This window comes from Dermacentor andersoni, chromosome 1 (assembly GCF_023375885.2).
Source record: "Dermacentor andersoni chromosome 1, qqDerAnde1_hic_scaffold, whole genome shotgun sequence".
NCBI lineage: Eukaryota > Metazoa > Arthropoda > Arachnida > Ixodida > Ixodidae > Dermacentor > Dermacentor andersoni.
This window is the reverse complement of record NC_092814.1, coordinates 104,977,406-104,995,705: the sequence shown is the minus strand read 5'-3', so window position 1 is coordinate 104,995,705 and position 18,300 is coordinate 104,977,406.

The window sequence follows — 18,300 nt, the reverse complement described above, 5'->3', positions numbered from 1 at the left end:
AGACGATGAAAAAAATTGGAGAGGAATGACAAGGAGCTACATATTACACAATTCGCTGCCGCTGATACTTCTGGCACGAACATAGTGTTGTACCTGATGGTCTGCATTTTTTCCGACTTTTCCTTTTTTCTTTTGTCAGTGCCGTACATATATGAACATAAATGAAAGTAGCTAGTGAAATTATCCAAAATGGCCTCACTCCACTGTTGTTTTTTTCTTTCTAGCTATTCCATGTTGGATTCATTATTCGCTTTCCTTTAAAGTGATGGCGGATACTTGTTTGATTTTTTTTTATTCAATTCGCGGAGCTACCTTGTACCGTTGATCGTATATAAATTTGTAAAAGGTAATTTTTTGTTCTCAAGTTCTTAAGCGTGGTGTGTAGCTATCGACAGACTTAAAAAGGTATCTCGTTCGTTAAACGACTAAAATAAGCTACAAGAACAAAGACAGCATATATCTCCTCCCCACTGTCCCTTTCTTTCTTCATTTTCTGCATGGGTGAGTAAAAAGGGGCTCCAAGAACGATGGATGAAACCAGTGCTTTTAAGTGTGGGGCAAAATTCAATAGCGAAGGGGCCGGCACAATGCGTCGCGTTCACTCTGCTCGCTTTAAAGTGAGCACAGTTGCAAATTGGAGTCCTCCCTAATTGATTCTGTTGAACGCCGATTTTCTGCAATGCTGTGGGGGATGTACCCTTGGTTAAGCAAGTAACGTTATTTTCTGTTGGATCTCCGTCTTTAAGCTATTTCCTGGAAACACCGGAGAGTTCTGTTGCACCTCTCGCTCTAAATGTCTATTCCGTTGGCAGCTGCGAAAACGGCCCGGTTTTCCGCCACGAGAGCACGGCTACGCGCTGCTCTAATTTATGCCCCGCTTCCCCTCGTCGCTCCGTTGTACTGTTGTGGCCGTGAGCGCGCGATGTTCTTAGCATAATGGCGCACTCCTTAGCATAACTGAGCGCCGAGGCAGCGCGAACGGGGTGTCTCTCCTTGGCGCCCCGTAACGATCCTACCCCTTCCCTGCCGTCGCATGCAGCGGGCAAGCCGCTGCTCGCTCCAATCATTACGCCTAGAAACACGCGCCCGACGGGGGCGGGGCCGCAGTGTTTAAGCCCGCCAGTTACCTCATATAGGCAGCCCGAGCGCGCAAGCGCACTGCGCGCCGTCCTCCGCTTATTTCACGCCATTCTTGGGGCGCCCACTTTCTGCGCCTCTTCTTCTCTTCAATTTCAGCCTTTCGGCGCAGCTCCTCTAATTCTCTCCTCCCGGGCCTCCGCGGCGCCGGCGCTATGCACGCCGCCAAGGCGTCGAGCTCGCGCGCGCCTCCTGGCCGGAGTAACGAAGCCCTTTGTCTCCCCTTCGCCCTCCCTAACAGGAAGCGACGGAGCGCGCCGCCGGGAGAGCGCGCGCGCCGGCAGCGGCGCCTTCGGGATTTTAGAGGCTGCGCCAAGCGAGCCTCGTTCGCCTCGACGCCATTAAAGGAGCGGGCGCGCTGGGGACCAAGGAGAAAGAAATTCAAAATGGCTGCTGGGCGGCACGTGAGCGAGCGCGGAAGAGAGCGGGGGAAGGAGCAGCGGAACGGAAACAGGATGAAACGGCGCAGAATAAGAAACGGCACAAGAACCAAGTCTCGGCAAGCTGCGTGCAGCCTGCGATCTAATGTTGCTTCCGAGCTCATTTGTGATTTGAAAGCGCAGCAGCACCAGCAGGCAGTCGCAGTGATTGCGTTGCAGGAGAATAGGAGTGAGCGGCCGGAAACGACGTAGGGAGGTGGTGGCGCTGAGGGAGGGGGGGAAGGGTGGCACTTGGAGAGGAATGCGCGCTGCGAAGGAATTCTGCATTCGAGGAACAGGCTGCCATCGCGAGATTCGGCATTCCGCGCTGCGCCTTTTCTTCTCGCGCCGTCGGCGAGAGAAGCGTGTACCTGCGAAGGGAGGATGCAGAGCGCGTGCGGAGTAGGTGGAAAGGAGCGCCAGAGGACGCAAGATAAAGGGTTCCCGGCTCGTTTTCCGCTCTCGCCTGATTGGAGAACCAAGTACGTCCAGAGGGCGGCGCCAGTAACGACCGCCAGAGCAGGCGCTCGCTACTTGTGCTTTTTCTTCCCCTTCCCCCTTTTTCGAGATGCGACTTTCGTCCTTTATCTCGCACTCTTACTTTTTCTTCTTGTATTTTGCTGTTTCCGCTGAAAAACGGTGCCTTCGTTCTATCTGCATCTCATTAAGCGGCCTGAATGAATCAATAGGACAATGCGTCCTTCTTTGGCGCCGTACAAATGGTGGCGAGCCACAAAGAAGCGCTGGAGAATAGAAAGGAGGGGGAAAAAACGAACGTGCGCTCAGCGGGTGAGTGAGAGAGAGAGAAACCCACTTTCATCTAATGGTAGCGAATACGAAGACACAGAGGGTGGAACCTCGTAAGATAAAAGCGGGACGCGCGGCGATGGAAGAATAAGTCAAGTATAAACAAAAGACAAAAACTCGATTTATATCTCCTGCCTTCCCTCCGGTTTTGGTCGGGTACCGCCATTCGTTGCTGGCTGCACGAGACGCGCTTTTTGCAGAAATCTTGGCAAACCGAAGGAGCAGAAGACGAAGATGAGAAGATGGAATGAAAGGAGCCCGCATGGAGGCCCCGGGCCGACGTGGGAGGCCCTCCCTCGCGGCAACGGCGGCCGTCGGGAGATGCTGGGGTGAGGGGCGCCGGTGCAAAGAAAATGGAGCCTTCGAATATGGATGTTGGGCTCGCTTCGAAATGGAGGATTTCTTGCGAGAGCAGCTCGCATGGCGCGCTGAGGTGCCGGGCGGGCTGCTCCGCGGGGGCGACACTGGGCGTGATGCTGCTCACGTTGGCCGCTCGTAATTACGGTACGTGGGTCGTTACGCGGGGGCAGCTCGTTTTGCATTTGCGAATATGCCGAGTTTGTGTTTGCTGCTCCTTTTCTGGTGTCTCAGTTCTCATAAATGGTGCAGTGGCCTATAGAAGGGAGATACTGGGGGCAAAGCGCTCACACTCAGCTTCGAAACGCGAGCCCGTGCCACTTAAGGCTGAAATATTTTCGCGATTGGCGTGCGATTCATTCAAGTTTCAGCTGGCACAAAAGCATGAGCTTTGTACTTGATGACAGAGCACCAGCTAAAGTGGTCTTTTGCGTGTATTCTTTAAAAGACCCGTGGAGCAGCTGCAAAGTCTAATTTTGCTTATTGCAAGCGGTGTCGTCATCTGAACAGCCACATGGAATGTTAAAGCTTACTGTGCCCCCCCCCCCCCCCCCCCCCATTACCTGCAAAATTCATTTCGACATCTAAGCCCTATTTAGCCGGGAAAGTTATTGAAAAGCCGATGTGAATTATGCTTGCGCAACGTTTACTTTTTCTATACGTTGTACGCAGTACAGTGGCTCCAGTTTTAACATTCTCCAACCTTCGGAATATAGACGCAATGTGAGCACATTATACAAGCGAACTTCTCTTTGAATATGCAGGTAATACAAACCTCTGGTCGTGGCAGACACAATGTGTTCGGAATCATAAAAGAAGTGCTTGTACTTTTTCTTTGCATGCTGGTGCTCTTGAAGGGTTCAATGCTAGCAGCAAGAAGCAAGAAAATGAAGTGGGAATTTGCAGACTGGCGAAAAGGCCATTCGAGGCGTGTTTAGGCATGGTGTGCATCATTTCCTGGCTATTAGGACGTGACATGCAGAAAAATAATGACCTTTAGAAATAATTGTTCAGTGTGTCCTTTATTCATACGCACCCTTTCTCTCTGTTTCTCCCCATCTTTGGTATTCGCTTGTGGCGTATAGGTTTTATTACAAAAAAAGAAAGAAAAAGGAAAAGTTAGGCTTAAAGCTGAACTTAGTGTACCTTTGTCATAGTTAGGTTATATTGTTGGTCACTACGAATTTTTCTACGCATTATGAAGTCATGTGTTTATCCGGCTGAGACGGGCAATTTTCGCTATTGCGGCAAATAATGGCATATCATGCATTAATGCGCTTGCAAAGCCTTTCGCTGCTGGGAGCGCTGCATACGTTATATTAAAGTGTAATCCTTAAATTGAAATGGGCGAAATCGATTTTAGGTGAATATCTAAAAAAAGAGTTAGCAAGGTAGAGCAGTTCGCAAGACGCCCGTCTATTACAATTGACGCACAGCGCAGCCGACCGGGGCGTTGCAAGTGAGTGGCCTCTCGCGTGACGACAGGACAAGTAATGGCGTCTGTCGCCTGCTACAGTTCTGGCGCCGGCCACAGCGTTCTCGGTCATTTTACCTTCTTCACAATGCTAGTGCGCTGATCCTGACCTCGTTGAATAGTTTCCGAAATGTTCTCGCGTGTCAAAATTTATGAAACAGGTTACTTCTCAAACAACATTTCTTTTTCTCAAAGGCAGTGTCTACAATGCCGGCCGATGGAGCGCAATAAATAGCGGTTTGGAATCTTCATATGTAGTCCTCTACATCCTTCAGTGACAATTCGTATGAATAATAAAAGAATAACCAGAGTAATGTATGGTAGACTATCAGAATAAAAGGTCAGTGTCATTGCACGTCAGAAATGCTGGCTGCCTGTAACTTTTTGCACGTATCCGCTGATTTCAGTCAGTTAAAATTCCTCGTATGATGATTAGTAGCTCATGATAAAGCAGAGACTTTTCGCCATTTTCAACAGAAACGTCTGGCAGTAGTACGAGGAATGAGTTTGCCGGTGTCGTTTCATCTGAACTGCATCCCAAAAAACTTGATCGCGGATATTAAGCGGCAGTAATTCCAAGCGAAGTTAATTGAGGCTAGCTGTTTTTCAGTGCACAAATAGAGATTCACACGTGTTTATTTTACTTTTACGTTATACGCCCAATGCAGTTATTTCACAGGTCTGCGTTGCCTCAGGTTGAGGCAAGTCCGAATCGCCAAACTGACACAGCTGCTCTACCCAACATTTTGGACAAAAGATGCCATTGAGACGACCATAGGCTGTGACCAGCAAGAATTCAAAATCACACACATTGGTCGTCTGGAACACTTTGAAAAATACAATTCTTCGCTAAATGGGATCAAAAACCAAGTTTTATTATAGAAGTCGGGAATTTCTTGATTATGAGGAGGATATAGGCCTTGCCTATATCTGTACGGAGGAAATAGGTCTCTGCTTATACTTGCACCATGAAGCTTGTGAACATCGTGCTGCACGAGGTAATTTGTTCCACTCCTTTCATTTCAACGATACCGCATAAAATGCTCTGTATTACCTAGAGTGTATTGAAGGCAATACCGATGCAAAAAACAGCTTCATAGTCGCAATTCGAAGGGAATCACTGAGATAAATATGACGGCTATTTAGGAGTTGGCTCTCACTCTTGACCATGCGTATTTTTTTCTTTTTAGGCGATCGCTGTTTAGATATTGGTGAAACATACGATACACCGCCGTATTGCAAGTGTGATCTGGAACGATTTTTTTTCAGCGGCTATTCTAGAGAACGTAGACAGCAGCAGCAAATTAAGTCGTAAGAAATGCGCCGCTAACCATGCTTTTTTTTATGAATTACATATTACATCACCTACATTTCCCAGAACAACGTGCCAGAGGAGTAAGTGCTCGATAAAGTAAAGCATGAAACAATGAAACGTGGTGTCTGCTATGAGTAAATAATAAAGGGAATGGTCGGATCAAAACATATCACGCATCGAATAGCGGCAAGCAGCCGGAACGTCCTCCCCGGACGCGTAGATCGGGCGGGCTGCAATTCCGGCCGTGCACGAGCACGAGCGCCGCTGCAGCGGAGCTAGCGAGCGAACGGGCTTCCTCGGCATGACGTCACACGCGAGAGCTCGCCACTCAAATTTCTCGCGGATAATAGCGAAATTGACATTATCAAAGGTGGCCAGCCAGTGACGAACAGTACTTACGAACTAAAAGCTCCGCGAATTCGGCAACTCTTCACTTTGTAGGGATCAAACTAAAGTTCACCAGTGTCGTTTTAGCCATTGGAAATGTCGGCAAGAACTTGAAATCAAAAGCGCGCTGTGCACCGCGGGACGTGTCTTCTTTCCATCGTATGCCCTTAGTGTGGACTGGCGTTACTACTACTTTACAGCAGTTCCTGAGGTGTTCGCGAACAGTTACAAAAGGGGCGCGTGAAAGAGGGAAAGTGTTCGCAATCGCAGAGACACGTCCTTCCTCTTTCCTGCTATCGGTCCATTTCATTCAGCTTCCGTCACCCACCAAAAGCAAAACGAAATCACGCTGGAAAGGAATCGTCGCCTCAGTTGTCAATCAGGCCGCGAACTGGAGCAAGTGGCGGCGTCGCTGCTCTCCTTAGACGGGCAAAGCATCAGAGAGCTCGAGACGGCGCAATAATGGCCAGCTGCGCGGTGTTTCACCCGATGTTGCGAGCTGAGAAGGGAACCTCTGTCGAGAGCTTTCTTCGCACCTTCATTTGCGGCATTATTTCTGCCGGTCTTTCTCAGCGCTGCCGAACGCGGCGTGGCGCCTCTTGGAAAGAACGCGACAAGTAGAGAGGAAGACGGAAAAGCGAGAGACAAACCGGCGGCCCGCTGATGAAAGCGGCGGTACATTTCTCTCGGGCAGCTATGCCGCGCCGGAAAGGCATAAGACAAAGAGCCCATGGCACGCCTGCTAGGGCGAGACAGAGCAGGGGGAAAAATGAGAGAGAAAAAAAGAAGAGAGAGGGCGAGAGACAGAACGAAGCAGCGAGAGGAGGTTGCGCCGAGAGGGGCCTGCTGGACGCCGAACGGACCTCCGCCGCGTCCGAGGAGTCCAATCCATAGGGGCTGACTACTGGCCGTGCGGTTTCTCCCCACCACCTCGAGCCGGCTGTCCGTGCCGAACGCCGAAGGCGAATAAATTCTCGGGGAAAATTAAAATCATATTTCATTTTAGTTGGTGTCCGCTTCTTTGCGTTTCTTCCGCTTGGCTCGCTTTCTGACTATCTGTCGCCGTCGTTCCTGACGCCAGGCTGGCATGGAAAAAGAAAGAAAAAGGTATAAAAAAGAGAGAAAAAAAATGCGAGACGTCCAGAGTGGCGGGTGCTGAAGAGAAAAGGAAAGTCGCTCGCAGGCAAGGGGCCAACAGCGAAAGGCGAAGCGGAGCGCTCCCATGCCGGGCGGTGTAGAGATATAGCTGGAGAGGGATGTACTCAGTGAGCAGAGCACAACGAGGAAACGGGGCAATGAAAACATCTATGTGGCAGCGTATTATAAAGGAAATAACTCATCGACGTTGTTGCTACGTTTCAGGCGCAGGAGACTCCGGGAAAAGCAGGCGAGACGGGTGGACATCTATCCTCACCTTTTATGGTTTTACTCTGGGATATCTTTTCCTTTCCTTTTCTCTGTCTCTCCTTCTCTCTCTTTTTCTTCATTGCAGATGGTGGCGGGGGATACTATTTCTCTCGTTCTGCCTCGTTTTCGGTTTCTGTTCTGCTTGGCTCCGTTCCGTTCTAAGCACGCTTCTTTTCCGCCTCAGAGGCGACAAGGAAAAATGAAAACCGTTAACGACGGATGAGCTGACACGTATTAAAGCAAAAATGCGAGAAACGAAAGGCAACGCTCGCGACAATTCGCGCCAGCGCGCTCGATAAGGTAATATTTTACATTAACAGCGCTTATTGCCATTCCCGAGAGCACCCTGGCCACACACGTGTGCTCTTTACTTGTCATGACGCTACAAAGTGGCAAGAAAAAAAAATATATCTGGCAAATTTTCGCCATCCATTTCTTTTTTCGTGCTCTGCACCCCATGCTCTCCGTTCGAAATGGTTGTGGAAGGCAGTGCGCCCACGAGCTGGCCACATCGTGAACGTTGCTTTGCAGGAAATAAGAAAAGGTGCCGTACCGTGGTTATGCCATCAACGATGACCCGAAAAGTAAAGTAAGACTACAAGAATTACGCTATAGTCATGTCATATATGCCACCCATTCTCGTTACTACCAATTATTTTTTTTCTAAATGGGTAGCTGTGAAGTTGATTAGGGGATAATTTATTTACTCCGTCCCTCTCTGACATCCTAAAATGAAAAGGAAAATGGTAGAGAAGGGGAAAAAGAATGGTGGCTTGCTTCAGCAAACAACTTTGAGCAAAATTTTTGCTTTAAGATGGCTTGCATGGGCTTTATAAGGCAGTGTGTATTGTGCACGCACGCACGCCTGCTTACCTTATATGTTTACCTGTATGTTTCCCTTATAGACCTCGGAGAGCTAAACGAGAGACTTGTATTTGGTGAAAATAAGGAGGGGAGAGGAGGGCATGTGTAGGCAAAGTTGAGAGTGTGAGGGTCAGTTGGCCTTTCGAGTAAATTACGTATGCAAGATGCTCCGGAACGTGATAAGCTTGTTTTTCTAACAGCGCAGAATTTAGTGTGCCGTCCTATAACTGCCACCGAGATGAAATTAGGAGAGCTGTAACGTAAAGCTATTCCAAACATTTCTGTTCCAATTCTGCGATTAGCCCTCCACGATTGGTCAAAAAATTTTCGGGCCACCCCAACTTTGCCTGTCTGTCACGCGATACCACGGAAACCGCCAAAACGCCCCATCTGATATGATGTGTGCACACTGATTACGCATGATTAGACTGAACAAAAGGAAAATAATTATTTCTGATTCAACGCCTGTGTCGCCATTAGCCCTCTGCTATCGATTAAAAGTTTTCGGGCTGCGCCCACTTCTCCTGTCTGTTACGCGAAGTCACAAAACCGCAAAAACTCACCGCGTCAAATGGACGTGTACGCGCTAAAGATGCATTAATATTTCGAACAAAACTGAATTTTTTTTTCTGAATAGCCGTAGACTGCCCCGTTCTGAAAGGAATAGCAGATGGCTACCCGCCGATCGCTCCTGCACTATAGCTCCTCGCTGCTGTCGGGGAGCATGGATGTATTTGCGCATAATAAAATTTTTTCCATGGCATTATAACGTGATCGAGCCCTTTTGACACGTGTACATCACTCCGCCAACGCTTCTTTGACGAAGATCAAGGGCGGAATTTACTAACCTGCGCTGTGCGTACGCAATTTCTTAGCCAAATCCTACCTACGCTCTGATAAGAGTGCAACCGAAGTGGCAGCCCCTTTACCTTCCGGCGCCATATGAGAGCAAGGAGGAAGGAAAGCTCTGATTACACGACAAGGAACAAAAGAAGTGCGGTCAACTGATAGTATGATCGAACATCATGCATCTGTAGTTGCGGCTATATTCTTGCGGCAAATCACTGCACACTCCTATTCGACAGCTTCCTTTCCCGGGTGTCTGCTACAGCGCCGACAAGCGCAACCACGCTCGCCGGTTCGCCACACCGCCGCCGTCAGAAGAATTGCAGTGGAAGTGTTACGCATTCTTGTCACATTTCTGCGAGAGACAGAACTAATGGACACATGGTGACACTAGACGCTCAGTCGGAGCAATTGCCGGCCAACTCTGCCAGGCTAACCCCGCGTGTATACATCATCATCACCACCACCACCACCAACGTATTACAAAGCGAATAACTGTCTTTATTACGCTACTAATTACGGAAATGAAAAGCTCCACAATATATAGTTCGTATGGCTTCCAGGCAAGGAGCCCAGCACCCGTACGTTCACCGGTATGGTATGTGATCGCGCTGCACACGGTTGCAGGTGCGGTTCGAATGCCCGCGCATAGGCCAAATATCAGCTCCTAGATGGGGGCCAGAAGTCCTTGGGCTCTGGCGGCATCCTCGGCCTGCTCTACAGCTAAAAGTTGGTCTTCGGGGGCCGAGCTGAGCAGCACGGTCTCCCACTGCTTCCCATCCTTAATTTTTCGGTCCTGTCGGGGCGGCCGAGGGCAGGCCCAGATAACGTGATCCAGGTCCACCCTTTCCGGACAAAATTTACATTTGGCCGAATATTGTTCTGCACGCAGAGGCCACAAACATATATAGGGTGTCCCAATTACCTAATATGCACCCAGATTTAAAAAAGAAGCATTTCCGTTACTCGAAAACCTAGTGCATATTGTTTCCGGTACAGTGGAGTAGCTGCCAGCAATCTTTCATTACTGAGATTTAATTACGTAATTGTAATTAATTGTCTAACTCGAGACGTACTATCCTAATTAATAATGTGTCACTGAGGTATTTGTAGGCACAGCCAAGGGACACCTAATTGCGGTATTTTCAGCGCCTTACTAATTGCGTAATATTTTTTTCCTACTGATAAATGAACCCCGCAAAATATGAAAAATACCCCGTGATTACGCTACTACCTGCAGCATAAAGCAGCGCCCTCGGAAGAAGCTCCCTCTGAGTTAGGCAGAACGAAATAAAGGAAATAAGGAAAAACATCGCGATCGAACTAGTCCCTTATCTGTCGCGCGCCGGCTGAAATAGCACTTCGCGTCTGGTGTTAGTTGAAAACAAGCTGTGATAGCTGTTGTCTTAGCGTAGATAAAGTGCACGGATGGTTTTTTTTTCTTTTTTTCCACCATACCTATCGCCACAAAAGCGCATTGTCAACGTCAGTGCAAAGGTTTAAAGGTGCGTTTTGTTTCCTCCAAGTAACGATGTCTTTCTTTATTGAGCAGAAGGAAAACAGGATCCTTACCTTGGGAGCTGCAAATGGCAACAAGAGGAAGGCCGCAAGTATATATCAATCATGGAAGTGTAGTGGTAGACCAAACGCATCGACTATCATCAGAAATTACGAAACGCTGAGACAAACCAGCAGCTTCCAGAAACAGCGGCCGAGGGCTCCATCTTTGAGTCCCAGCCGAAGCACGGATGTTCTGCCATTTATGGCCTCAAACCCTCTTGCTAGCGTGCGGGACGTGGCCGCCCAGGTATCAACTTCCAAGTCATCAGTTTGGAGGATTCTAGATCACTTGGCCTTTCACCCTTACCACTTTAACCAGCCCGAATGATTGGAAAATAGGGACCTGCAGAATCGTCTAGATTTTACGAATTGGATCCTCACAAAAGCCGATGAGTCACGGGACTTTTTGAGCAACATCATGCGCACAGATGCAGCCAACGTCCTCGGAAACGCCCAGGTAAATTTGCAAAATGCACACTTTTGGAGTGACTCCAATACACACTTGGTTAAGCGCAATCGGCACCAGTACCAGTGGTCATTCATTGCGTGGTTCGGAATTTACGCTGGTGGTGTAATCGGTCCCATCTTCTTCGATCACACAATGACTGGGCAGCGTTACGTGCACGAAATCCTTGAAGGAGTGGTGGATGAGTTTCCTAACGAAGTCCCGCTTTCACGTCTTCCATGTCTGTGGTATCAGCAGGACGGAGCACCAGCACACATCAGCAGCCGAGCACGAAACTGGCTGGATGCGACTTTTCATGCCCAATAGACTGGAAGTCACGGGCCTGTCAATTGGCCGGCTAGGTCACCTGACCTCTCTCTACTCGATTTCTTTCGTTTGGTTTATGTGAAAGATCGTATTTACAAAATCGAGACGGGCGTCAGATGAGCTCAAGGCAAAAGTAATGAATGTCTGCCGTAGAATTCCAGCGTCGGTCATCAAGAACGCGACAGAAGGTGTGATGAAGCGGACTCAGTACTGCGTAGCTGCAGAAGGAGACCTATTCGAACAAGTCCTCTAGGCAGCAGCTGGTATTCAACGGCGCTTACGAATTCATACATAATAAGGGCACACTGAAATATGATGTTTTTAAAGCGTAAGAGAGAGAGAGAGAGAGAAAGCAAGGGCAGGAAAGGCAGGGAGGTCAACCAGAACAGCACCCAGTTTGCTACCCTACACTGGGGGGGGGGGAAAGGGGAATAGAAAGAGAATAGAAATAGAATAGAATATAAATCACTGAGTGCGTGTGGGAGGGACACTGTACACAGGGACTCTGTAAACGGTCTCTTAAGCAGGTGCACTTCAAGTATTGCACTAGTGCACGAATCGCTTTTCGTGCCAGTGACGGGTGTGGCCTATAAGATTTGGCGGTCGCAGCTGTAGAGATGAACTTGGGACGACAGGACTGGGCGAGCAGGATTTAATTGCAGGATTTACATTTAAAACAGGACATACATTGGCAGCCTAGCGCGACTCCCATATGGAGCCCGCAAGACTAACATACAGCAAACAGTTTACGAGCACACAGCTCACTAGTTCATTTCTAGCATGACGGAGCACTCAGCTCCCGACAACGATCACGACACGAGCACACCCTAGCAGCCGGCAAACGCTGCTTATAAGCTCTCCGCTCGACGTCATAGTTCGACGTCATCGTTCGGCGGGGACGGAGCAGGAATGGTCGGGAAGGTTCGTCCAAGCATTGTAAACTTGCCGCCGCCCCGCACTATGGCTCACACACACTAATGCACACAAGTTCGAACCCATACACGCAAAGGCTCACACATTCCAAGATCTGGAGCCGACGACAGAGGGGCGCCGTTCCGCAGTATCGTTTACGCCCACACACACAAAGGCTCCGGAGTCAACGACCGAGGGCTTCGTAGAACTGTGCTCCGTCTCGGGTGGCGCGGCGGAGTACCACATGCCTGAGCTTACCGCGCGCCACGTGGCTGCCGGTCATCCGCAGTTCTCGGTACCGCCCAGCTTTCAGTGCCGACGTCAGAGGGCTTCGTAGAACTGCTTTGTCCCGGATGGCTCCGCCAAGTACCAATTTCCTGAGCTGATCGCGCGCCACGTGGCCGCCGGCCCTTCGCAGTTCTCCGAAGGCCGCCCCGTCTGGTGGGCTTGGAACACGTGCAGCGGGCTGAAAGCTGGCACGTTGCCACCCCGTACGGCCATTCTTAACAGCTCCTCCATGGCCCGGAAAATCTCGCCTGGCCAGTGCTGGCAACCGCTGGGCAGGAAGAGAATGGCTGGCGAGCAAGACGATGGCTTTGCTCTCTGCAACCCCTGCGTACTTGGAATGCCTTCAACCATCTTACAACAACTGGCACAGAAGAGCCGACCCGGCAACACAATACCGTTCAGCGTTCAAACGCCCGGAATCAGCTGCTAACCCACCAGGCCTCCTATCACAATTCCATGCAAGTCACTCAACTGGGAATCCCAAATTTTGCCCCAAAATTTCGTGCCGCCAAAGCGAGCGTTCACGTTCCTCCTGAGTTCGACCAAACCCGACCGTCGCGCTGCACAAGAGTAAAGGTTTACGCAGAATTAAACCGAAGCCTTTCAAACACCAATACTCAAAGATAACTTCAGCAGCATAACTTCGCGAACAGCCTGTTCCTACCTATCACAGTGGCGTACTTATCTCATGTACTGCTGCCACTGAACCGTCTGGCCAACTCCACAGGTAAGTCATCACAGACGCTCTAAGTTTGAGGTCCCTATTCCGAACACGTGCTTGCATCATACAAAGTTTTCATCACGCTGACTCACATTTGTTCCTTTAATCCACACAGGACACATTCCTTAAACCAACAACCACACTTGCGTAACTTACGCAACACAGAGGAACCTTTGAACAAATGTGTCTTTTACTAACTAGCTCTTCGCACGCGTACTAGAGAAGTCAGAATACGGCTGCCTTCGACACACACGAGCAACCCAGTCATCAACGTTTTGCTTCCTTCCGTCCGCACAGGACACGCGTTAATGGACCTAAGAGCTCTTCTCAGTGCAAATGACGCACTTACTGAAAATCTACGCGCTTAACCTTGGAAAATTCAAAAACACTTAAAAAGAAAGAAGGTTAAATAACACACACGCGCGTTACGATAGGCCTCTCAACGATAACCTTGACCTTCAGGTTACTCACGCATACACAAAAAAAGAAAGCCTATATACTTATTAATGAACACCTCGCGAGACTACAGGTTTACTTTAAACGCGTCTTTCAAATCTCGAGCTTCTCAAACAAAACATAAACAGAGCTCATACCTTACATATTGAAAGAAATCCTAGTCTCAAATCGCGAAAATCTGCAAATGTTCAAAAATAAAAGAAAACAACACTACTACGGAAGCTCTCTTGGCCTCCCGTTCCCGATTGCTTACGACTGAAGCGCGGGCTACATGGAGCGAATTGTCACGGCGAACGCGGCGCGGCGAACAGGGGCGCGGCGGCAAGACGTCGAAGATGCGCTGCATAGCAATACATGAGGCGAACAGCGGGCGGACGCCGCCGCGAGTTCGCCGTGTTGGCGCCAGTGTTATCAGATTTTGCATACGCGTTGTGGTAAATGATGAAACAAATATAAGCGCTTTTTAAGGTGGCATATACCGCTTTTATAACTGAAAAATACACCAACACTAGCGCAGACACCAACGTGATTGCAGAAAACGAGAAAAGGCCCGCGCGCGAAAGACCAGCATGCCTAGCAACCGGAACTGGCGCATCCCGATTGGCTGTCGTCCGCCGCTGCGCTCGACGCTTCCGGCGGCCCGACGAAAATATTTGGACAGGCAGGTCGGCGGCGGCCGTCAAATTTTTGGACGCCGGCCGTCGGGCGTTCGCCGCCCAAGGAAGTTCGTCGCTCGGACGCCGGTTATTCGCTCCATGTATTCCGGGCTTGACTCATACTTTCAGCCGCACCCGAGGTGGTCGCGGTTTAAAAGCTACTCTGGCTACGGAGGAACAACAAAAGGGCTGACTCACTATCAGCTCCCCCAAGACGTTACGGTCTCCTGCCAATTTGCGTCCTCGCGCCCCGCTTTCAACATGACCTCGACTGACCGCGTCGCTACTCCCCACCTGGTCTCGTCTTGCCACCTTGCGCTTCTTTGTACTGCACGCTGAGCTTCGAAGAGAACGACGGAACGACGAGGAATTTGACTGCCCCGTGCCCTTTGTCCGCGTCCGTGCAGAACAAGCTTCTCGGTCCCCCTTTGACCGGTGGCTCGAACGTGTTTGATGCGTCAACATCGTCCGTGACGACCGCACCTGTCTTTTCTCCGCGCCCTGCCCTTCTGGGTCTCTCGCCGTCTTTGGCGGCGATACATTAGTCACCGAATTCCGATTCTTTCGACGCTTCTTTCTGCGGCGCTTTCTCCTCGAACTCTCTTTCATGCCGTCATCTCGCGCCTCGTGCTGGCCGTTACACATCTCGTCGGCCCGGATCGGTCTCTTACCTGCACAGTCTGATTGATTTTCATTTAAACCAACATTCTCGCTGCCTCGACTAGCGGACAGCTCAACCGACTCTGGCATAATGCAGCAGGCTTTACTCGAGTTATGCAACTCGCACTCTTGCGAACTGCCCTCTACTGCATTGCCCAGCTCACGCTGTGCATCTGCACACAGCCCGTCGGTATCGATCGCTGTCTCACGCGCACATTCCGAATGATTAACAACTGAATCATCCCTATCTAGGCTATCTAGACTGGCGGAGAGCCGCACCGATCCCTGAACAATGCAGTTGTTCTCTCGTGAGCTACGGAGCTCGCCACCCCGAGAACTATTCTCAACTGCATCGTCCAGTTCGCACTTCACTTCTGCACGCAGATCTGACTCGACATGGGTGCTCGCGTCTGTCAAGTCCGTAGTATTCTGTACCTCGCTAACGACCTCGCTACCATGAGATGCGACGCACACGCGCGGTAACTGCCAATTTGTTCGCAGCTGGCATAGCTGTCTCTACAGTCCTCTGTTGGCACAGCACCTCGTCGCTCTCACTCTGGCCTTTAACGGCCTCTGTTGCCACTAAGGCTTCGTTAGCTGCTAGCACTTCGAGTTCACCTATGAACGTGCTGCTACTCTCACAGGTACTACTACTTTTCTCGGCTTTCGACGAAAATCTGCAATCTACTTCCTCACACTTTTGCTGCGTCCAGCCTACAGATTTCTCAAGCCGCTGTTGACTTCATGCGTTTAGCTGCTGCAAATCCTGTATCTGTTTCTTTACTGCTGCAATTTCTTTTTCAACCTCCTGCCGTTTTCGCTCACGCTCTTGGCGTTTTCGCTCACGCTCTTGGCGTTTTCACTCGCGCTCTTGGCATTCTTGCTTAATTGATTCCTGTTCCTGCCTTTTTCTTCGCTCGCGCTCTTGGCATTCTTGCTTAATTGATTCCTGTTCCTGCCTTTTTCTTAGAATTCGTTTACCCATTTGTTCTATGAATTTCGAATCATTGTTACTTTCTAGAATTGTCTTACGAATTTCTGATTCCGTCAAGTCGTCCTCTACGTTTACCTCTATCTCCTCACACAACCACAACAGGTCAGCCCTCGTCAAACACATTAGGACCATGGTCGCTACTTTAAGCTTTGGCTCTGCTGTCACACAATACTTGCTGCGATACCCACGCAAATCAAAATACAAGTAAAAGATCCCCAGCGAATCAAATCAAAAACACAGAGAAATTGAAGCCTGGTAAATCTTACAGCCAAAACCAAACGCTTACCCACTGAAGCAGCACCATATCACCAGTCCTTCCCCGCCCTATCCAGTCAGTTGCAAGAGGTGGTCAATCTCAAGTCGCCTCCAACTTGATCAGGATGCCGGTCGGTCCCCATGTGCCAACGTCCGTCAGCTGCCGTTGCTGTCTCCGAGTCGTAGGCCGATCTAGGAGCCGTAGTCGGATCCCTCCGCTGCCACCAGTTATAAGATTTGGCGGTCGTAGCTGTAGAGATGAACTTGGGACGACAGGACTGGGCGAGCAGGATTTAATTGCAGGATTTACATTTAAAACAGGACATACATTGGCAGCCTAGCGCGACTCCCATATGGAGCCCGCAAGACTAACATACAGCAAACAGTTTACGAGCACACAGCTCACTAGTTCATTTCTAGCATGACGGAGCACTCAGCTCCCGACAACGATCACGACACGAGCACACCCTAGCCGCCGGCAAACGCTGCTTATAAGCTCTCCGCTTGACGTCATAGTTCGACGTCATCGTTCGGCGGGGACGGAGCAGGAATGGTCGGGAAGGTTCGTCCAAGCATTGTAAACTTGCCGCCACACCGCACTATGGCTCACACACACTAATGCACACAAGTTCGAGCCCATACACACAAAGGCTCACACATTCCAAGATCTGGAGCCGACGACAGAGGGGCGCCGTTCCGCAGTATCGTTTACGCCCACACACACAAAGGCTCCGGAGTCAACGACCGAGGGCTTCGTAGAACTGTGCTCCGTCTCGGGTGGCGCGGCGGAGTACCACATGCCTGAGTTGACCGCGCGCCACGTGGCTACCGGTCATCCGCAGTTCTCGGTACCACCCAGCTTTCAGTGCCGACGTCAGAGGGCTTCGTAGAACTGCTTTGTCCCGGATGGCTCCGCCAAGTACCAATTTCCTGAGCTGATCGCGCGCCACGTGGCCGCCGGCCCTTCGCAGTTCTCCGAAGGCCGCCCCGTCTGGTGGGCTTGGAACACGTGCAGCGGGCTGAAAGCTGGCACGTTGCCACCCCGTACGGCCATTCTTAACAGGCCACGGTCCGAGTATCTTTGACTCGGTGAACGGTCTTGAGTCCAGTCGGTGTAACGTCGTCCGCAGAGAGAGGCGTTGTGCATCGTAGTGAAGGCAGGTACACAATAGGTGTTCGATGGTTTCCTCGCACCCAGAGGAGTCGCACATCGGGCTCTCGACCATTCCCAAACGATAGGAGTATGCGTTCGTGAACGCCACTCCCAGCCACAAACGGCACAGCAAGGTTGTGTCGCCGTGGGAAAGTCTAGATGGCAGTTGTAGCCGTAGCGTGGGGTCCAGTTTTCGTAATCGACAATTGAAGGCACTTGAAATCCAGAGATCTTGTGACTTTTTGCGTGCAAGTAGGCGAAGTTCCCTGGCAGCGTCCGACCTAGCCAAAGGTGTTGGATGCGTCTGGCTGCCTTCGTGGGCAGACCGGGCAGCCTTGTCAGCTAGGTTGTTGCCGACGATGCCACAGTGAGCAGGAATGCATTGAAGTATGATGTTGTGCCCTCTTTCCAGAGCGTGATGGTCCACTGCCCTGATATCAGATATCCGCTCGTAAGTTCTGCGATGTAATACAGACTTGATACTGTGAAGAGCTGCCTTAGAATCACAAAATACGACCCATTTCTCTGTTGGCTCTTCGGTGACGTACGTCATAACGGCATGGAGAGCTGCAAGTTCTGCCGACGTAGATGTAGTCGTGTGTGACAATTTGAACCTAACTATAACCTGCTTTGGAACGACGAATGCGGCAGTTGAGGTGGTAGGTGAGGTCGAACCATTGGTATATATATGTATGTATGCGGTCAAGATACGTCTGGTGAAGTAATAGAAGCGTAAGTTGCTTCAGAGCCGGCGATGGATGATTGGACTTTTTTGTAATTCCAGGAATAGCAAAATTCACTTGAGGCTGTCGTAGGCACCACAGGGGAGATGAAGGCTTCGCCGCCGGTGTAAAAGATGA